Source organism: Lampris incognitus, chromosome 18 (genome assembly GCF_029633865.1).
Source record: "Lampris incognitus isolate fLamInc1 chromosome 18, fLamInc1.hap2, whole genome shotgun sequence".
In the NCBI taxonomy this organism is placed as follows: domain Eukaryota; kingdom Metazoa; phylum Chordata; class Actinopteri; order Lampriformes; family Lampridae; genus Lampris; species Lampris incognitus.
Window position 1 is genome coordinate 26,770,199 of NC_079228.1, and position 8,030 is coordinate 26,778,228.

The following is an 8,030-nucleotide window of genomic DNA, read 5'->3' on the forward strand; positions in this document are numbered from 1 at the left end:
TTTTTTAAACTTCTTAATCCCAATTTGTGCATGTTCCCATCTGCCACACTTTTTTTTCTCCAATTTTTAATGCTCTGTTCACCCAAATTTACAAATGATGACATTTCTGTGGTTGAGTTGAAACCCCATGAGTGCCCATTTCCCATGGAAAGGACTCCCTTACACCTCTACGGCTGGCTGCATATCATGTTTGAAGAGACGTGCAAAGCAATGCTTCAGTTACACAGCATATTAATGTGCTTTTTTTTTGCCTGATAATGAGATATTTTGTGTCACTTTTAGAAGTATAATTGTACGTCAAGACCTTTTTTGTCTTAACACTCATCTGATCCTGGTCCTAAGTTGAGCCTTTTTATGTGTTTGTCATATTTAATTGTTTTGATTAAATACTCTTATGTATGAAATCTTTTGTGAGGTTTTTTTCTTTGGTGTTTGAACAAGCAGTAATCATTGGGAAGATAAGAATGCAAGAATACAAGGGAATGTTTGAACTTTATGATATCTAAATGTAATACACGGGGGGGGGGGTAATTCATATCCGTTTGGCTTAGGTGATGTTACAAGCAAACATCTACTACTACTACTTTTGGCTGCTCCCGTTAGGAGTCGCCACAGTGGATCATCCGTTTCTATCTCTTCCTGTCCTCTGCATCTTCCTCTGTCATGCCAGCCACCTGCATGTCCTCCCTCACCACATCCATAAACCTCCTCTTTGGCCTTCTTCTTTTCCTTTTCCCTTTCCCTGGCAGCTCCATCTTCAGCATCATTCTCCCAATACCTCCAGCATCTCTCCTCCACACATGTCGAAGCCATCTCAAGCTTGCCTCTCTTGCTTTGTCTCCAAACCGTCCAACCTGAGCTGTGTCTCTGATATATTCGTTCCTAATCCTGTTCTTCTCCATCACTCCCAATGAAAATCTTAGCATCTTCAACTCTGCCACCTCCAGCTTCGCCTCCTGTCTTTTCGTCAGTGCCACTGTCTCCAAACCATATAACATAGCTGGTCTCACAACCGTCTTGTAAACTTTCCCTTTAACTCTTGCTGGTACCCTTTTGTCGCAAATCACTTGTGACACTCTTCTCCACCCACTCTATCCTGTATGCACTCTATTCTGCCCTCCCTGTTACTTTGAACAGGTATTTAAACTCTTATGCCTTCGTCACCTCTACTCCTTGCATCCTCACCATTTCACTGTTCTCCCTCTTGTTCACGCATATGTATTCCATCTTACTCCTATTCACTTTCATTCCTCTTCTCTCCAGTGCATACCTCCACCTCTCCAGGCTCTCCTCAACCTGCACCCTACTCTTGTACAGACCACAATATCATCCGTGAACATCATAGTCCACGGAGGCTCCTGCCTGATCTGTCAACCTGTCCATCACCATTGCAAACAAGAAAGGGCTCAGAGCTAACCCTTGATGTAATCCCGCCTCCACCTTGAACCCATCTGTCTTTCCAACCGCAAATCTCACTACTGTCACACTTCCCTCATACATATTCTGCACCACTCCTACATACTTCTCTGCCACTGAGGGGTAAAATGGATCGCTTTCTTGTGCGGAGTAGATCACCACTAACCACCAGCGCAGACGACGCACCACCTACAGAAAAGAGGAAAAAAAAACTTTCAGTAGACCGTATCACGAAAGCTAACCTGCGTTATTATGGCTTCAGCTGGACCAGGGATGTCAACAGCCCTCAGCCCGAGTGCGTCATCTGTCGGGAGAAGTTGGCTAATGCAGCAAATTCGGGGGGACAGCCCGGGAGCCGCCGCAGCCAGGACGCGAATCCGTGTCTCCCGCACCACGGGCGACTACGTTAACCAGTCGACTAAATGGTCCGACCTACCAAGCGCTAGCTAGTCCATTTATCCATGCACGTTACACTAACCCCTCCTTCGGTAAGCGCGTCCCCGCACTTCAGCATATCAGCTCCCTCACGCCTCTTGGCGCACGCGCTTCCAACGGCCTCACGGTCTCACCACCCCACTCCTGGTACCAAAATTGTGTAACCCGTGGAAATGGGTACCACACAGGACATAATCACTACTTTTGGGGTTCTTTTTTGTGTTATCGCTCTAAATTGAATAATTAATCGATTTTTCCAAGCCGCTTATCCTAATTAGGGTCGCGGGAGCCTATCCCAGCGTTCACTGGGCGGAAGGCGGGGAAACACCCTGGACAGGCCGCCAGTCCATCGCAGGAGAGAGACGCTCACACCTAGGAACAATTTAGTATTGTAGCGAATTAGGGGGCAGCCCGGGCACCGTCGTCACAGCCGGGACGCGAACCCGTATCTCCCACGCCGCAAGCGACAACGTTAGCCAGTCGACTAAAGGGCCCGACCCGTTAGTCAAGGACCAACGTGTCTACTTATCCATGCACGTTACAGTATGTCCGATTCACCGGACTTACATGTCTTTGGACTGCGGGAGGAAACCGGAGCACCCGGAGGAAACCCACGATATTTCGACGTGTCTCATATTAATGATTAAGTTCCGCCTTTATGGTTTAGGCAGAAAGATTTAATGAAAAACAAAAAAACTCAAAACTCAAAAAAACACCTCAAAAACTCAAAAACAAATCAAAATACAGCAGTGGGCTTATCAATTCCATTTCCCTTCACAGGGACCCCCAAGTTGAGCTTCTAGCTTTGTACAAAAATCCTGTCTAACATCTTGCTAATCACGTTTGGACTTCTTCAAACAGTCTGGACATTCCACGACATTCGATGTCAAGTGCGTTGACGCTATGGTTGTATTCACGTTTTGCATGCCAATTAGTTTAGTTTTCCTTCTCAGTGCGTCTCGTCTCTTTTTTCTTTACAATTTTAGACTAAAGTTTTGTTTTCAACTCATACTCTGTTATGTATTTACTGTTTATATGCAAATTAGTTTTCGTTCTCAATGCATCTCGCTTAGCTTGATCTGTAAAGAGTGATTCGACCAAGGATACTGCTGTCTTGGGCCAGCTCTCTCTCCTCCTCCTCTCTCCCCCCTCCACACACACACACACACACACACACACACACACACACACACACACACACACACACACACACACACACACACACACTTTCCTGTCTCTCCCCCTTTTCAGTTTTAATTGTGTGACCTGTCTGGTTTGAATAAATGGTTGTGTTGCTGCTCTTTTAGATGAAAATTTACAAAGTTTAAATGGATTATTGTATTATTTTGTTAAAAATATTTTACGAGTAATGTAGTTGTTTGTCAAATTTTATTCGGCAATAGTAAATAAAAATAAACGTTTACAGAGTGATCATTATAGAGGCGGTTTTGCACGGATATGAATACAGGTGTGTAATGTCCGTAGACGCCTTGTCTTACTGACATAAGAATAATTCAAGAACGAGCCGACTTCGTAGGTTCTTAACTGTGTAGCTTTTACTAGCGTTCATCCGAGTTACAACCTTCATAACATGCGCTTCTCACTTCCTGTATACGTCACACGCACTGCACGTACACCCGTGAGTAGGTCAAGTTAAACACGTGACCTTTCATTCATTACATCTCCCCCTCTAAGATGATTTTCTAAACATTTCTCTGAACATTTACTGCCAACAATTTTAACCTGTATATCACCCCCCTTTTCACAAAAAAATAAAAAATCTCCCACAGTACACAAGTCCATACGCCTCACAAATCCAGCCGGATTGCAGGCTTGCTCACCCTGCCAGAGCGAGTAACATATGGTGTGGAAGTTGGCATTTCTGCTGCTCGGGACTCATCCGTGTTTCCACTCTCCCCTGGAGTGACATGGTCAGGATCCCTGCTGACAAAGGTGAGTGTTTTAGGTGTGGCCAACAGGTGGCGCCTGTTCCTTCTGTAATGTTCACCTTGAGCTGTCTCCACTATGTAGGATCTGGGAGTGGAGCTCTGACTGTGAACAACTGCTGGCATTGTCCATGTTTTCTGTCCATCAAGTTTGGTGAGTACTGCGTCACCCGAGTTCAGTGGGCGCAGTGTCCGCACGCCGTTCCTGCGGTTGTAGTAGAAAGCCTGCCTCGATTTGGCTGCGGCGTCAGCAGTTTTGATCAGTTCCTCTTTAGGCCAGGCCGGTTTCAGGTTATGCTGCAATGTGGGTAAGGTGGTTCTGAGTCTCCTACCCATGAGCAATTCTGCTGGACTGGCTCCAGTGGAAGAAGAGGGTGTAGCTCTGTATGTCAACAGGGCGAGGAGAGGGTCTTCCTGCCTTAATATGCTTTTGGCTATCTGAACAGCCCTCTCTGCCTGTCCATTACTCTGGGGGTAGTGTGGGCTTGAAGTCACATGGATGAAATCATAATCCTCACTGAACCTCCTCATCTCTTCTGAAACTAGCTGTGGCCCATTATCGCTAACTACAATTTCAGGGATACCAAAACGTGCAAATGTAGCCTTCAGCCTAGCTACAACCTGACTGCTAGTAGTTGTTGGTAGATTTAGGATCTCCAAAAACCTGGAATAATAGTCAGACACTATCAAGTAGTTTTGCTTTTTGTACTCACACAGGTCTATGCCAACTTTCTGCCATGGTCTGGATGGGAGCTCACTTGACATTAAAGGCTCTTTTCTCTGTGTGTTCTTGTGTTCTCTGCAGAATTGACATTGCTGTATCTTTGTTGTAATGTGCTCTGTCATTTTGGGCCACCACACTGACTGGCTAGCTCTCTCTCTGCACTTAACTATCCCCTGGTGCCCGTCGTGTATTCTGTCTAAGATCACCTCCCTCATCTCTGTGGGAATGACGATACGACTGCCTCTGATGACTAAACCATCTACCGCAGATAACTCCCCTCTCACCTGATAAAAGTCTCTGACTGTCTCCGGCACTTTATCGACATACTCAGGCCAGCCGTGTCTGATGAAGCCCAACACTGTCTGGAGCTGCAGATCCACATCCGTGCTCTGTTTTATCTCCTGCATCCTTTGAGGTGTGGCAGGCACCTGGCACACGATGGCATCAATGTGCGCTGCAACATCATCATGAGAAGCACCATCTCCGTAGCGCTGCTCTGGGCCTCTGGAGAGTGCATCAGCCACAGCTAAAGTTTTGCCTGGTGCGTATTCAGCCACTGCATTGAAACGCATCAGCCTCATTAACAGTCTCTGGCACCTAATGGGCACATTATCCAAGTCTTTGCTGTTCATGAGAGGCACTAGTGGTTTATGATCGGTGACAAGTCTGAAATTGTCAAGCCCAAACAAGTACTTCTCGAACCTTTCACATGCCCAGACGCTGGCTAAGCACTCTTTCTCGATCTGTGCGTACCTTGTCTCTGCGTCACTCAGCCGTCGGGAACAGTAGGCCACGGGCTTCCAGTGTTCCCCGTGCTGCTGGAGCAGAACGCCCTCCAGCCCGTAGCTGCTGGCATCTGCTGACACCACCGTAGCCTTAGTGACGTCATAAAAGGTGAGTACCGGGGCGGTGGCGAGTGCTGCTTTAAGGTCTTGGAATGCTGTGTTCTGTGCAGGTCCCCACAGCCACTCTGTCGTTGCTTTAAGCAGTCCATAAAGCGGCTGACCTACAGTGGACAGCTCTGGGACGTATTTTGCCAAATAGTTCACCATCCCGAGGAACCTCTTGTGTTCCGTCACGTTCTGGGGCTGAGGAAAGTTCTCTATTCCGGCCACTTTGTCCGGGTCAGGTCTGATGCCTGCCTCGTTGATGATATGACCAAGGAAGCGGACTTGTTTCTGTTTGAACTTGCATTTCGCTTGGTTCAGTTTGAGACCTGCTGTTTCAATGACCCCCAGCGCCTCTGCTAGGCGCCGGTCATGGATTTCCTCAGTCTCTCCATGTATAAGGATGTCATCCATGTACACCTCTGTGCCCTCTAGCCCGGTCAGAGTTTCCGCCATCTTTCTCTGGAAAATCTCTGGAGCACTCGTTATACCAAATGGAAGGCGGCAGAAAGCATACCTCCCAAATGGGGTGATGAAAGTGGTGAGCCCCCTGCTGTCTTCATGCAAGGGGATCTGGTAAAACCCACTTGCTGCATCCAACGTTGTGAAGAACTTTGACCCTGCGAGCCTTGGCATTATTTCCTCCATAGTGGGCAGCACGTATTTCTCACGTTTCACCGCTCGATTCAGCCTCCTGAGGTCAGCGCAGTAGCGAACCTCTTTCTTGTTCGGTTTCAGCACCGGCACCATAGCGGCGCACCATTCTGTGGGCTGAGTCACTTTTTCAATAATGCCCTCATTTTCCATGCGCTGCAGTTCTTTCTTAACCAGTGGTACAAGCGGCAGCGGTATCCGTCTGGCTGTATGCACCGCGTATGGCTGGGCACCCTCCACCAGAGCTATTTTCACTGGGTCTGTTTTCAGCAGTCCACTTGAACCGAAAACTCCACTGACCTCATTCATCCGCTTCGCTAGACCCATCTCCACTGCCTCTGGACGACTCAGCAGACAGCTGCCTCTCCCCTTGATCACATACACTGGAAAGGAGTATTGTTTCTCCTTGTAGTTGGTTGTGGCTTGAAACTGTCCTATGCAGCTGATGTTTCCACCTGGGCTTATGAAGCATGTGTCAGGAGGTCCCAGTTTTATGTTTGGCTTCAGCTTTTTAAATGTCCCTTGGTTGATAACAGTAGCGTCAGCCCCCGTGTCAATTTTAAAGGTTATTGGTACATCACTTATTGTTAAACTAACAGTCCAATCTTCCTGACTGCTCTCTTTGCCAACTTCTCCCAGAAAGTACAGCTGTTTAACCTCTTCAGTGACTTCTCTCACCGCTTTAGAGTGACATACACGCTCCCAATGTCCCTTTTTATGACACTTGTTGCACTTACTGTTCGTTGCAGGGCACTTCCGCTCATCGGTGTGCTGCGTCTTGCCGCACCTCCCGCATTCATCTACTTTGTTGGTTGCAGGTCTGCCGCCACCATGACGCTGTCCGCCCTTTTTGTTTTGGCGTTCGTCCCGCCATCGGACAACATTGACGTTAGCCAGCAGGGCCTCTGGTTGGTTAGCTTGGAGGCTGAGCTGCTTTGTTATTGCCTCCGCCTGGCGCACTTGTTCAATGACTTTCACCAGAGTAAGGTCCGCTGTGAGCTGGAACTGACGGGAGAGCACCTTATCTTTTATGCCCACTACCAGACGGTCTCTGATATGTTCATCCCTCTTGTCCCCAAACTCACAGTGTTCAGACAGCTCATACAATGTCCGGATGTACATCTCCGCTGTCTCTCCTGGCTGCTGGCTACGTTGATAGAAGCACGCCCTCTCATGTATGATGTTACGGCGGGGAATAAAGTAGTCGTCGAACTTTTTCAGTACGATATCATAGTCCACTTTATCACCCTCCGCCGCGAAGTCAAACGAGCTGAATATCTTTTCAGCCTCGCCGCCCATTGCATAAATCAGCGAACTCACTTGAATCTCCCCGTCGTCTTTATCCAGCTTTGTCGCGAGCCTGAATCGCGAGAACCGTTGTTTCCACTGCGGCCATTCAACGGGGCAGTCAAACTTGAATTCACTCGGCGGATTAAACTTCGGCATGACCACTCGTGTTCCGATACACAGACTATTCTGACACCATGTAATGTCCGTAGACGCCTTGTCTTACTGACATAAGAATAATTCAAGAACGAGCCGACTTCGTAGGTTCTTAACTGTGTAGCTTTTACTAGCGTTCATCCGAGTTACAACCTTCATAACATGCGCTTCTCACTTCCTGTATACGTCACACGCACTGCACGTACACCCGTGAGTAGGTCAAGTTAAACACGTGACCTTTCATTCATTACACAGGTGTGCCTTGAGACTGTGGCTTGCCCTTTGGTGCCTCGGGCAGAAAAAGTCTGAAAACCACTGGCCCGGGACCCCCTTCATCTAAATCCGGCACTGCTTGCCGGATGCCGGATTTAGATCCGAGCAGAGGGAAAGGAAAGGTGGTGTTGTCAGGCGTTGCTACGGCGTTTTTACTATCAAGTCACTCGGTTGGGTTGTTGCGGTAAAACGGTTGCTCGGCAACGGCCAATTATTTGCTCTGTTTAGTCAAACACGGCGTTACCGGGTGGA